Source organism: Pan troglodytes, chromosome 12, assembly GCF_028858775.2.
Source record: "Pan troglodytes isolate AG18354 chromosome 12, NHGRI_mPanTro3-v2.0_pri, whole genome shotgun sequence".
Lineage (NCBI taxonomy): Eukaryota > Metazoa > Chordata > Mammalia > Primates > Hominidae > Pan > Pan troglodytes.
This window is the reverse complement of record NC_072410.2, coordinates 94,398,784-94,413,103: the sequence shown is the minus strand read 5'-3', so window position 1 is coordinate 94,413,103 and position 14,320 is coordinate 94,398,784.

Sequence of the window (14,320 nt, the reverse complement as noted above, 5' to 3'; positions counted from 1 at the left end):
TTTTTTGTTTAGGACTATAATCCATCTACTTTTTTTTTTTTTTTTAGACAGGGTCTGGCTCTGTTACCCAGGCTGGAGTGCAATGGCGCATTCTGGGCTCACTGCAATCTCTACCTCCTGGGCTCAAGCCATCCTCCCACCTCAGCCTCCCAAGTAGCTGGGACTACAGGTGCATGCCACCAGGCCCAGCTAATTTTTTGTATTTTTTGTAGAGACAGGGTCTCGCCATGTTGGCCAGGCTGGTCTGAACTCCTGATCTCAAGCGGTCCGCCTGCCTTGGCCTCCCCAAATGCTGGGATTACAGGCGTGAGCCACTGTGCCTGGTGCAAAATAATTTTTGAGTATGATGTGAGGTAAGGGTCAATGCTCATTTTTTAATATCCAGATGTTCTAGCATCATTTAAAATTAAAAAGACTTTCCTTTCCCCCATTGAATCACATTGGTGCCTTTGTTGGGAGTCAGTTGAGCACATACACATGGTCTCACTCCTAGGCTTTCTATTCTGTTTCCTTGATCTCCTTGTCTATTCTGACACCAATACCTTATTGTCATGATTACAATAGCTTTACAGCAAGTTCTAATTCAGGTAGTGAAGATGCTCCATGGGGTACTGCATATACATATTTTGTTCTTGTTGTTTTGTTTTGTTTTGTTGAGACAGGGTCCCACTCTGTTGCCCAGGCTGGAGTGCAGTGGGGTGATCATAGCTCACTGCAGCCTTGACCTCCAAGGCTCAAACGATCCTCCTGCCTCAGCACCCCAAATAGCTGGAACTACAGATGCACACCACCGTAGCTGGCTAATTTTTGTATTTTTTTAGAGATGGGGTTTCGCCATGTTGCCAGGCTGGTCTTGAACTTCCGGGCTCTAGCAATCTACCCGCTTTGGCCTCCCAAAGTGCTGGGATTGCAGGCATGAGCCACTGTGCCCAGCCTGTGCAGCATATTTTTGAAATATCAGCCCATTCCTCCCAGTATTTATTCTTTGCCCTTTTCACCACCAGTTCTGAGCTGATTACCAAGGGGGAAGTGGATATAACAGGATACAAGGCAGAAAAAAGGGGTGCCTTTCTGGCTTTGGTTTCAAAGCCCAAGTCCTAAAAGGAACAGAGTCACAAAGTTTGGAGAAAACAGATGACAGAGAGCAGCTCCCACTCCCGCTTCCAGCCAACCACCCTTCTAAGACTAGCGAAAAATCCCCTAGGTGGGGAGGAGAGAGAAGAACAGGAGGGAATTAGAGAGCAGCTCCGCACCCCTATATCTTGGGTTAGGGTCTCAGGAGCCAGCCAGATCTCACAGAGGGGACAGACAAGGCTTGCAGAGCCTCCCCTGGCTCTGATCAGTGCGGGAGCAGCAGCATGAATTCTAGACCCTTAGTATGACCTGGAGAGAGGTGCACACTGAAGGATCTGTAAGATCAGAACAGCAGCCATCCCAGCAGAGGCCTGCATGAGGAAAGTCTCCCCAATTCCTTAGCTCTTGGTGAACCTCCTAGAAAATCACTCCCAACACTGAGAAGAGTGAGCAGGAAAACCTGCATTGACTGGGTAATTTTCTGCCATTCTGGTGGTGAGGTATCTCAGCTGAGTTATAGGAAGGGAAAGAAGGTAATATTTTTTGAACACCTGAGTTAGTTACTTAAGGTTTATTCCAGCTTTATATGGAACTTCTAACACCCTACATTTTAAGGACTAAGCCTAATGTTAATACAGAGTGGTGATGAGGAGGGAACCACCCACTCCGCTGGGAGAGGAGCTGGTGGGGAGGAATTGGGAGAGCCTGGGCCAGTAGGCTTCCCTGCCTCACTTATTCTCAGCTCTGTGTTTGGGATATCACAGTGCCATCAAGCAACTCAGCTTCATAATGGGTTCCTCTGAGTTCTATTCCTCTGTCCTGCAATGCTTTAATCAAGTCCTGCCTCTTGATGCGTCACTTTCATCTTGAGCAACTCAATGGACATTCAGTCCTCAAGATCTGCATGGAGCAAAGTTTGAGGGTGAGCCCCATCTCTCGCACGGCAGTGACTATTTGGGAAGCTAAGGCTCCAGGTGAGGACACTGTCTTGTGCCGGGTGAAGAGGACATTGAGGTGGGGCTGCCTCATGCTTCACAGTCCTAGCGTTATTTTCCATGCCATCTGTGTTCTGACTAAACCCACTTTAGGTATGGGGAAACTGATGCTTCAGCCCTATTTATTGCATGCCAGGAAAGTCTAGTTCGCATGTTGTTTTGCTTATGTTAGCATGTTCACCTTGCACAGTAACTCCAAGAATGTAAAAAAGACACTTCAAAATGCATTGAATAAATACCTTCCTTTGCTGTGATCCCATGTCCACCAAATGTTCTGAAATGAGACACATGGAAAATGGAAAACAGACCAAAAATATTTGCTTGACTGACATTGTGGATTAGGGTGTCCACGAGAGTATAAACACACACACCCACTACACACACACACCCACTACACACACGCACCCTGCAGAGTGGGCCCCAGGATTAGGGACCTTCCACAGCAACCAAGGCTGGCTGCCAATTTCAGAGCAGCCCCTGGGCCTGGCTCTGCTGGAGTGAGGCCAGGAGTGCCTGGGTCTGAGGAATGCACTCACCTGGAGCTCAGAAGGAGCCCCTGCACCCTCTACCTGGGCAGCCCAGAAAGGTGTTGGGGCTGTCACTCCACACTGAGAGGGCATCACCACTCAGGGGCTTGGAAGAAGGGGGAATGGGTCAGGACTTTTAGTTCGTTGCTAAATGAAGCCTAACTCCCCTCTGGGGTCCTGTGGCCTGGACCCCTGGTGCAGGTCCGCGGTGGCCTTGCTCAAGGGAGCACTGAACTCATTCACCCTCCCAGCAGTCAAACCATGATGCGCAAGAGCCTCTTACTCATCCTGAAGTCATCAGTCATGTTTCCAAGAGTGTGAGTAATTCAGGGAGGGAGGGAGAGAGGGCTCCAGCTGGGGGTGGGATGATGCTGAAGAGGTGATGTGGCCCAGAAGGAGCCCTAATTCCTCTTACTCCAAAGCTGGAAATGCTCTTCTTTTTGAGAAGAGATGTCTCCTTAATCTGCTCCCAATGGGGTGTGTGTGTGTGTGTGTATGTGTGTGTGTGTGTGTGTGTGTGTGTGTATGTGTAGAATACTGGCAGCTTAAAGAAACTGGAAACCAAAGCAACAAGGACTTCTCCCTTCATTCCCAGGAGCTGAGAAGGTGTGCTGGCTCAGAGGACGGAGGCCAAGTGGGCACTTTTTTTACTTATTAATAAAATATGCATTCAGGCAGGGCACAGTAGCTCAAGCCTGTAATCCCAGCACTTAGGGCGGCCGAAGCGGAAGGATCGCTTGAGCCCAGGAGTTTGAGACTAGTCTGGGCAACATAGTGAGACCCTAGCCCTAAAAAAATTTGAAAAATTAGCTGGGGGTGGTGGCACACAACTGTGGTCCCAGCTACTCAGGAGGCTGAGGTGGGAGGATTGCTTGAGCCCAGCTGGTCAAGGTTGCAGTGAGCCATGATTGTGCCACTGCACTCCAGCCTGGGTGACACAGTGAGACTCTGTCTCAAATACAATGCAATACAATAAAGTATGTACTCATATTTGTCCAGCACTTTATTCCATTTTGAGCCTTTGAGGGGAACAAGTTAGGTATTGTTATCTCCATTTTATAGCCAAGGAACTGAAGCTCAGGGCAGTCATGTAAGCTGCTAGTGTCCTATCACAGGCAACTACTGGAGCTGGGATTTGAACCCAGGTCCCTTAATGACTAGTCCAGCCCCTACATCCCTGGACTGTGAGGGCTTCCTCTAAACAGAGGGCTCTATTAGCCTTTTGACTTGTTTTCTATCCAAGATCATCTTTCAGCAAGTGGGCTCAGCCTGGACCCAACAATTGTCCCTTGCCTTCCTAGACCACACTCTTACAGAGGTCCTGGCCGTGGGTACTCCTGGGGGATGCTCAGTTCCAGGTCACTTTCCCCTCCTCCTAGCCTGGGACTTGACCCAGGAGAGCTGGCTGCCTTCAGAGGAGAACCTTTTCCAAGGCAGTCACAGGGGAGAGAGCCAGGCAAACCCCGCTAGGATGGAGAGTCAGTGGGTGGGTCTGCCCAGACAGTGGGAGTTGACCAAGCATCAGCTCCCAAGAGGCCCAAGCCTGAGGAGTTAAGTACTAGCAGTCAGGCATTTTGGCTACGGATTGGCTGAGGGACCTGACCTCTAACCCTGTGTCTTCCTTTCTTGCGTTTCCCAGCCCACTTCTTCCCATAGAGCCATGAGAAGGCATCCTTGGTTCACTGGAGGAGGAAACCCTGCAGGAAACACATCTGGGAAAATAACTCCCATTTCGAGGCAGAAATGATTATTCTCAGTATACTGATGAGGAAACTGAGGCTTTGGAGGTTACATAACTCAGGCTATACCACCCAGCTAGTGAAGGGGGCAGAACAAGAGGTCAGATCTGATGGTGTGGTGGCCATTTCACCAAATCATCCTGCCTTAGAAAACCTGCAACAGCCCAGAACAGGCACCTTGACCACCTCACTGCAGACGCTAACCTCAGATGGTGACCAAAGAGAAAGACCTGACATGGGAAAATGACTTCTTGAGATCAGAGGCTACATTGAGCTGTATTGTGCGCCCCACTCCTCCAAATGTATATGTTGAAGTCCTAACCCCCCAGAACCTCAGAATGCAACTGTATTTGGAGACAGGGTCTTTAAAGAGGTAATTAAGTTAACATGATGTCATTGGGGGGGACTAAATTAAATGTAACTGGTGTCCTTACAAGAAGTGATTAGAACCAAACAGACACAGGGGGAAGACCATGGGCAGACACAGCAAGATGGCAGCCATCTCCAAGCCAAAGAGAGAGGACTTAAAAGAAAGGACCCCTGCTGGCACCTGTCAGTCTTCCAGCCTCCAGAATTGTGCAAGTATAAATTTCTGTTGTTGAAGCCACCTGATGTACAGTATTCTCTTCTGACAGCCTCAGCAAACTCTTTCAGAGCCCCTTAAAAAATCATCTCTGTCCCCAGTTCCTGCACACAGTAGGCACCGAATCCACATTTGTTAACTGGCTGAAGGAAGTGCCATGAATGCTGGGCTCTCCAATAGGCGGAGAAGATTCAAATTTTGATTTTTGCAACCAGCCTCCTTCCTCTTGTTGAAACTTCCTGTTTCTGAGGAATAGAGATTTTACAGATCCCAGAGGGCATCCAGTAAACCCAGCAGCTATTACCAAATAATTCTGGTTTTGATGATCTCAGTGAGTATGAATCAGAAGCAAGCAGACTTGCGTTTCTTTTGAAATATACCCAAGGTTAAACGTTAGAGGAAGAAGCAAAAACATATCGGAAAATGTATTGCTAGCAAGGAACTATTTGTGTTGTTGGTGCCCAAGGCCTGATGAGATGGGCTTTCCTTCCTTCTGCGTGGAGCAGAACCTGGTGAAGGCTTGAGTGACCAATGTTGTTGCTGCTCGGGCCAAAGCAACCTCTTCGTGTCCAAGTGCCCATCCTCACGGTTCTCACCTGGATCTCTTATTTGAAAAAGAGAATTCCAGGGTTGAGGGTGCCTCCTGGAGCCCTCATCATCCAGGTGACTGCTGTGGCCTGGAGGAGGTCCTGGCCCTTGTAGAAGGGCACCCTGGTGGAATAGGAAGGTTTGGGATAGGAAGAGAGTATGGGGTCCACACAGCTACAAGCCAGGGTCCTGCAATGGGATCAAACAGGGCATGGGTAAGATGGTTGAGGCTGGGGTGGTGTCAGGTCACCATGAAGCCGGGCTGGTTTTAGGGGCATCGCCTGGAACAGGCAGCGTTCGGGCAGGGGCTGTAAAACACTTTGGAAAGTGGAGTTCGAGCAGGAGCTCCTAGGGAGGCCTTGCGGTGCAACGGAGGTCTTAGAATTAAGTGGGAAGAGCCCAGACAGCCCTGTCTTCTGATTCTGGCTCTGCCACATGCTGGCCGAGGGGCCTGGCGAGCTCTGTCCTCTAGAGAAACTCAATCTCTCCATCATCAGGGGACATTGGGCCACCTTCGAGGATCAGTGGGGTTCTGGAGAAAAGGAGTGGCATGGGATGATGTGCGAAAAATCCTCCAGCCCAGGCAGGACACTGGTAAGGGCTGGAGCCAGGCACCGGTCTGTCAGGGTGGGACTTGGCCATTGCACGCTCAGGGGTTCCTCTCCCAAGAAGGGGGAATGTGGCCAGGAGCCCCAGGGTTGGTGCCTTCAGGATCCTCAGGGCCTGCAGGGCAGCAGCTCAGATTCTTTAGGAAGTGGCTGCCCCTCCCTCTTCAAACCCATTTCTCTCCCTTCACCATCTCAGGAACTTCTTGCACTTCCCCAAACCTTCCCGAGCCCCCACCTCCATGCCTTCCTGCACGATGCTCTTCCCGAGGCCTGAAACTCCCTTCCCCTCCCATGTCTGGCTTCTGCCTACTCCTCCCACACGATTATCTCAGATATCTCTCCCCACCCCGCGTCTTCTCCCAGGGAGTCTTTCCTGACCACTCCCTCTGCATGGAGCCTGGCTGTCTGTGTCTGTCTGTCTGTCTGTCCATCCATCTGTCAGCCATGCCTCTGGCCTCCTGCCACACCCCCCTCTCCCGGTGCCCACCCACACCCTGCAGTGGAACTCTATTTCCCCTCTGGACCATGAGCTCCTGGGCCCTGGCCCTGATCTTCCCTCTCAGGGGCCTAGTCCAGGGTCTGAAACATAATAACAGCTCAATAAATGAGTGTCAAAACAATTACTGGCTTACTCAATGAATGACTTCTGAATACAGGGCCCACTTCTACAAATGAGTCACAAGTCTGAGCCACCGTGCCCTGCCCCCACCCACTGACCCCAGTGAAACCCTCCCCGTGATGACATCATCATTACCTTGAATTCTCAGAATCACCGGTGCCTTCTATCTTCTCCTTTTACTCTACCTGCTTCTAAATCCCCCTCCTCCTCCTTCTTTCCCCCTCCTCTGGGGGCAGCACATCTAAATAAGGTAGTGTTCCTTCCGGGCTGTGAATTATCAGGATTTTCATCTAGTGACTCGGGAAATTGTGAGACAGAATCAGGAAGTTGATCCCCAAGGGCTGGACAAGGAGATGCGATGCCAGTTGGCCCCTGGTGCTCTGGAGTTAACTGAGTAGGAGACTGGGAGGACCTAGGTAGGGAAGGAGGAGGCTTGAGCTGAGGAGAATGGGTATGGGGTGTGGGAAACTGGCGGGGTTGGGCTCCTTACAGACTGCACAGGCCAAGGCATCCCTGGTCTGGCATGAAGGGAGAGGCCACTGCCCTGTCCCATACACTTGGCTGCCTAAGGTCCTTTGCCGGGGGCAACCATCCTCCCCACATCCAACTCAGATGATCAGGAAGGAGCCCACCCAGGGAACATCCCTGCCTCTCATCTCATCTTCTCTCCTGTGACTCCTCCTGTCTTTTTCCCTAAATGTCATGGAGGTGTTTCTGGCACAAGTAGTGAGGAGCTGGCCAACCAGAGCATGCCCTGGGGTCACTGCCATTTTCATGTCATACCCTTTTCATGAAGAAATAAATTAGGACCCTGCTTCTGGAAAACTGATGTTTGTGACATCATGAAGGGAACAGATGGGATATTTGAGATTCTTGAAAAAGGATCATAAATATCTCAATAAAAGGCAACTTCTGAGGCCAGAGGAAAACATAATAAATAAAAGCACTGCTGCTTCCTGTATCAGGTGGGAAAAGCATGACATGAGTTAACCCAAAAAATGTTTCTTTGTAAACAAGTAAAAGTAAATAAACCCAAGAAGGGCAGGAAAGTCAAAGGTTGTTTCTTGACAGGTTTGTCAAGGGATACAGGGGTCCCGTGGCAGCATGTCCATCCCCGCCTTCTCACACTGCCTTGCAATCGCCGCCTTGTCTCCGGAGCCCTAGAGGGCAGGGCCATTATGTTATCTCTCTCTCAATCCCCGGGGCCTAGCCTGGGACCTGACACATAGTAGGTGCTCAGTAGGCAGAGAGACCATATAATTTATCATCCAAACTGGGACACTTCAAGGTCAAAGGAGGCTATTAATAATTACATCTGGACAACAGTTGTAATCTGGGACTGTCTGGACAAAAAGGTGTCTGTTGAATAAGTGAATGAATGAACAAATGAATGAATGAATGATTCTTTAACAGGCTGAGGCTGCTGGCACTGAGGCATTCATGGCTTCCTACATCCATTGGTGCCACTGTCTAATAGAAAATTCGCCCGTGTATACCATGTATACCAAGCTGGGATTGAAAGTCCATCTCCATTCTTAGCTTGCAGACTGGGACTCCACTGCAGAGAGAAACTGGGCTGAGCCGGAAGGGCCCTGCAGGTGCTGCTCAGAGCATCTTCCTCCACCTTCCTGCTGGCTTGGGCACCAGGAACTCGGCTCTGTGCTTTCTGTTCTTTGTAGCACTTAATCCTTACACCAGCCTTGTGAAGTAGATGTTCTTATTACCTTTTACAGGTAAATCAACCCAGGCTTAGAGAAGCGAAGTATTGTGCCCAAGGCGCTAATATCAGAGATACAACCTATACCCAAGTCTGTGGGACACCGAAGTACGTGCCTCTAAGACGTCACCACCTTGCCTTTTGTGTGGCCTTCTCTCGAGAAGAGGACTTAGAGGCTTGGGGCGTCCAGTTTCTGGAGGCAGGCAGGGCCTCCTGTGGCCTGATCCCTTGGCTGGAGAGGAGTCAGCAGGGGCTGGGGTCATGGCATTGTCCCAGTGGGAATGGAAAGTTTGCCTCCTGGAGGCGCCCCCTCTGCCCCGCGTCTGATTGCGGGCAGAGTCTTGGACGGGGCAGTGGCACATTCAGAACCTCTGGCCAGGCTAGGACCATGAGAAGTGGGCTTTTCATAGGTTACAAACCCTGTGGCTGTGGGAGCAGGCGGGGCAGGGACCCTGGTCAGCCTGATTCACAGGCCAGGATGCTGCCACCTGAGCCTTGTAACTGAGCCCTCGTGGCTCCCGAGGGTGGGTTAAGGAGGAGAAGGTGTTCTGAACCGGAACTCCTAACCAAGGGCTCTATCAGTCCTTCCACCTCCTGCTTCCGGCCCTCCCCACACCTACCCCCTGGAGGGCCGTGGAGTTTCTTTGATGCACGGCCTGGCTCTTTTTCCAGAACGTGGTTCATTTGCAGTCCCAGCCCATCGGGAGAGCGGCCTGAGAGTCTGAGGGCTCCAGCCCAGGGGAGAGGCTTGCTGGGGCCTGGCTGGGCTGAAGTGGTGGAGAGGGGAGAGGCCAGGCCCAGAACCTCTTTTTCCCTCTTGTGTTCCCAGGCTGGTCAGGCTCCTGCTGGGCGATTGATGGAGGTGAGTGGATGTGGGCTAGGGCTGGGTCTGGGCAAGGGCTCTGTGAGGGAGCAGGGTTAGGCACTCTCCCCCGCTACCCCCCACCTGCCTCCCACCTCCACTCTCTGCAGATAGCCCTTGCCCCAAGGCTGCAGCCCAGTTGACATCCCTGAGCCTGGGCCACCAAGCGCAGCTCCCTTGCGCCCTCTAGTGTCTGCCCCTCTCAGGTACAGGGTGCCTTGGGCCAATCTCTGAACCTAGAATTGACCTTCCAAACCGGGCCATTCCTAAGCATGAGGTGGACTCTGTTGACAATGATGCTGGGCAGCAGACACAAAAAAGAGACTGGGCCAGCTGTCTTTTCACTCCACTCAGGTCAGAAGTGCCCCCTCCCCACTCCACTGTGGTCCCCAGAACCATCTCTGGGAACCACCCCATTTGTAAATGAGATAATGCATGCGACATGCTTAGCAAGGGGCTGGGAGAGTAGGGGACCGGTGACTATGTGGTCAATGAACAGCTATTAGCTCCACTAGGTAGAAGCAATGATCTGTTTGGTCCTGTGCTGGGGGCTCGTTTCCAGGGGGGAGGACAGAGAAGCTCTGTCCAGTGCTGCTGAGGCAGGAATGAGGACTCCATGTTCGGAGTCTGGCACGGAGCAGGAGGGTGATTTGATGGCTCGGTGTGTGTTGGCTGCAAGAGCAAATGCAAAACGTCAGCCTGAGATTAGTCAAGACATCCTTCCACTTACCGTTTCGGGTCTTGTTGGGGAGTTTGGAAGGAAAACTGCCTTTCCAGCAAGATGTTTTGACATGATGCCTTTTCCCTGGCATGCGTTGTCTCCTTCTCCCCACCCATCCCCTTCGCCACAGCTTTAGGGATGACCTCTGCCCTGCTGGGTGCCCTTGATGACTAACACAGCAAGTGTGTGGACCGCCACCTGTCCTGGCCTCACCCACCTTCACCCTCCATTTCTTCATGACTGCCCCCGTGGCTTCTAGGGGGAAGGCCCCAGACAGGTTTGCTAAACTACTGACTCCCAGGGCTCCCTGACAGGGCCTGATGCAGGGTGGCCAGTGGTTGTGACCCCTAGACCAGGTGGGTCCCAGCACAGGGACCTGAGCCCCACCCTCAGGGAGCTGGCGGCTACACGGGGAGCGGTCACCTGTACAGATAAATCTAGTGGAAAGCCCCCATGGCCAGAACCAGGGCGGAGGGCCTGGGGCAGGCTCTGGAGTATAGAAGAGGGAAGGCGCCTTTGGAACAGACAGCAGAGAGAAGAGCCTGCAGGATAAGTGCAAAGGATTGCTATGGACAGAGGTGGGCCAGGGCTCAGCTCAAGGGCTCCCAGGGAAAGGAGCCTGGGGTGGCCTGGGCACTGTGTGTGTGTGTGTGTGTGTGTATGTGTGTGCGCGCGCGTGTATGTGCGTGTGCATAGGTATGATTCAGGGAGACATACGGGACTTTGGCAAAGTCAGGAGGATGTGGGGGCTAAGCAAACACCACTTTGAAGACTTCTCTTTGGCATGGGGTGTGACAAGCCAGGTCTGGTGCCTTGTTGAGGAAAGGGAGAAAACTCTGAGTTGGTTTTTGTGTTCCTCAAACCAGTTTGCCCACATCCTTGGCATCATCTGTGCCCTGTGAAGGGCCCGCTTGGAGCCATGCATGTCTGGGCCTGAGGGTGGCGGTGCCTATGTGAGGCCCTGCGGTCTCTTCAGGAGCTCCCCGAGAGGGGCACCTGGCCACTGTTGGAGCTGAGAGGGGCCTGGCCCAGCTCACCCGCCTCTCCTGCTTCTCACCCAGCCCCTGCTGCTGAGAGCTCTGGCAGCCTCCGTGTGCACAGCAGGCCTGGGCTCAGTCACAGGTAGCTCTTCTGTCTGCTCCACGGTGGCTCTCCTCAGGGCCTTGGCTCTCATGTGAGGCTTCCAGCTGCTGCTCACACTCAGAGCTTTGCATGACCAGCAACACACAGACAGATAAGACCATTGGGTCTAGGGTGAGAAAATCCTGGGTTCAAGATCAGGCTCTGCCATTTACCAGCTATGTGGCCTCAGGCAGGTTGAACTCTTTGAGCCGCAGTTATCTCATCTGTAAATTGGGGATAATAACACTTAATGGTACTTATCTCATGGGGTTGTCATGAGGATCAAATGAGATGATGTGTGTGTAAACACCTTACAGAGGGCTCCACTAATGGAAGGCATTATTATTGCTGTTTCCATACCACACGACACTTACCCAAGAATGGAAGTTCATGTTCTGAGTGTCAATGACGTGTCCAGCATTCCTCCTGTGCTCATTTCATAACTATTCGTTGAGCCTCCTTGGTGCCAGGCACTGTTCTAGACTCTTGGGCCATAAAAATCAATAAAACACAAGATCCCTGCCTCCTTACGGCTGACCTTCTAGGGGAGAGACTTCCACATACCCCAGTCTACTTAGCACACATTCCAACCTCTCTCTGGCATCTGCAAACTCAAGTCTGCAAGGTTAAGCAACATCCTAAGCTGCTAGGAACTCTCTCCATAAGTACTCATCCAGATGGCCTGGTGATACAGACAGGAGACAGGGAAATACTGGGTAGAAGAGGGTGCTTCCTGGCAAAGGCCCCACCCTCAAGCCTGAAGACCCACGGCCCTAAATGAGGACAGGCATTCCTGTTTTTGAGCGGAAAAAGTTGCCTTTTGGCTTGCCACACCCCCTATCCTGCACCCATATAAACCCTGAACCCCAGGCTTCAGAAACAGACGAGCAAGCCAGCAGACTAGCAGACGGACAGTGGAACGATGCAGTAAAGAAAGAGAGAGGAGGAGGAACATCTGAACGTGGAGAGGAGTTTGACTGGGGACGGTCAGAGAGAAGTCCGGCTGCTGGGCTCCTGACTCCAGGGGAAGATCACCTTCCTACTCCATACCCCCCTTCTGGCTCCTCATCCGTCCCACTGAAAGCTACCTCTACCATTCAATAAAACCTCGCATTCATCCTTCAAGCCCATGTGTGACCCAGTTTTTCCGGGATGCTGGACAAGAGCTTGTGATACAGAGAGCTGTCACACTGGCCCTCTGCCCTTGCAAAAAGGCAGAGGGTCCATTGAGCTGGTTAACATATGCTGTCTGCGGACAGCAAAGCTGAAAGAGCTTTGTAACACTGGGGTTGCAGGCACCCACCTTTAGACACTACAGTAGGGCCAGAGCCCAAATGGCTCACCCTGGCCTCTGCACCTTCCCATCTGCATGCTCCCCCTCCTGAGAGGGGTTTGAGCAGCAGGGGTGACCGAAAAGGCAAGCGGCACATCCTGTGAGGGGGAGCGGGGACCTCTCCTGTTTCACTGCAGAAGTCCTTTCGTGGCAAAACAAGGTCATGTTGAGACAACACTCAGAGCATTGGCGTGAAAAGGGAGCATAATCATTAAGAGTAGTTGCCCATTTTACAGATGAGGAAATTGGGGCCCAGAAAAGTTTAACTGCCTTGCCCTAGGTTATGCTGCTGCTCAGTAACAAAATAACTTAGTCAACAAATATTTGCTGAGCTCCTATTTTGTGCCAGCCACTGCTTTGGGCACTGGGGCACAGTCAGTGCCTTAGTGGAGCTTGCATTCTCTAAAGGGGTGACTTAAAATAAATATGTAAACAGGTGAGCTCATTTCAGACATGATGAGTGCTAGGCGGAAAATCATACAAGATAATGGGAGGGGCAGTGACTTACGAATGGGGTAGTTGGGGAAGGCCTCTGGGGAGGTGACACTGAAGTCGAGGAACCAAGCAGAGGACACTTCCGGTGGAAGTTATCCTAAATGGTGACCCAGATAAGAGACTCAAAGGATTCCCTACAGCTCACTTAAAAGGCAAAGGAGAAAATGTGACTGTGAGTCCTCCTAGGGAGAGCAGGGGTTTCTGAGCTGTGGCCTGAGGAGCCAGGTGGCCCTCCTTGTAAAACAGAGCTCAGGGCATCTGGGGATCCTTTTGTTTTGTTTTCTAATAGACTTTATTTTTTAGGTTCATAGCAAATTTGAAAACAAAGTATAGAGAGTCCCCATATACCCCTGCCCCTACATGTGTAGTACATTCATTAAATCAAGAACCCACATGGATGCATCATCACCCAAAGTCTATATTTACATTGGGGTTCACTCTTGGTGTTGATGTCCTATGAGTTCTAACCAAAGTGTGATGACTTTATCCACTGTCACAGCATCTTAGAGTAGGTTCACGGCCCTAAAAATCCTCTGTGCTCCGCCTGTTCATCCCTCCCTCCCCACAACCCCTGGCACCCACTGGTCTTTTTGCTGTCTCCGTAGTCTTGCCTTTCCCAGAGTGTCATATAGTTGGAATCATACAGTATGCACCCTGTTCATACCGGCTTCTTCCACTTAATAATATACATTTAAGTTTTCTCCATGTCTTTTCATGGCTTGGCAGCACATTTCTTTTTAGCGTTGAATGAAATTTGCATTTTCTGGATGTAGGGGCTTGATATGGTTTGGCTCTCTGTCCCCACCCAAATCTCATCTTTAATGATACTCCTGTAACTCCCACGTGTTGTGGGAGGGACCCAGTGGGAGATCACTGAATCATGGGGGCGCTTTCTCTCATACTTTCCTCATGGTAGTAAGTCTCATGAGATCTGATTTTTTTTTTTAATAGGGCGTTTCTGCTTTCGCTTCTGCCTCATTTTTTTCTTGCTGCCGCCGTGTAAGTAGTACCGTTCGCCTTCCGCCATGATTGTGAGGCCTCCCCAGCCACGCAGAACTGTGAGTCCGATCAGTCTCGTTCTTTTGTAAATTGCCCAGTCTCGCGTATGTCTTTATCAGCAGCGTGAAAACGGACTAATACAGGCTTCTTTCTTGTTTTGTTTGCTTGATATTTGGCTTTTTCCTTGCTTTCCTGCAGTGGTTTCAGCCTGCAAGCCCTTTCATCTCCCAGGCATGGGGTGGGGCAGGGCCATGCTGTTGCGGGTGCTGTGTTCTCCAGGCTGGGAAAGGCAAAGCCATTCTGGGCCCTGAGGCTGCGTCACCTCCGGTGCCCAACAG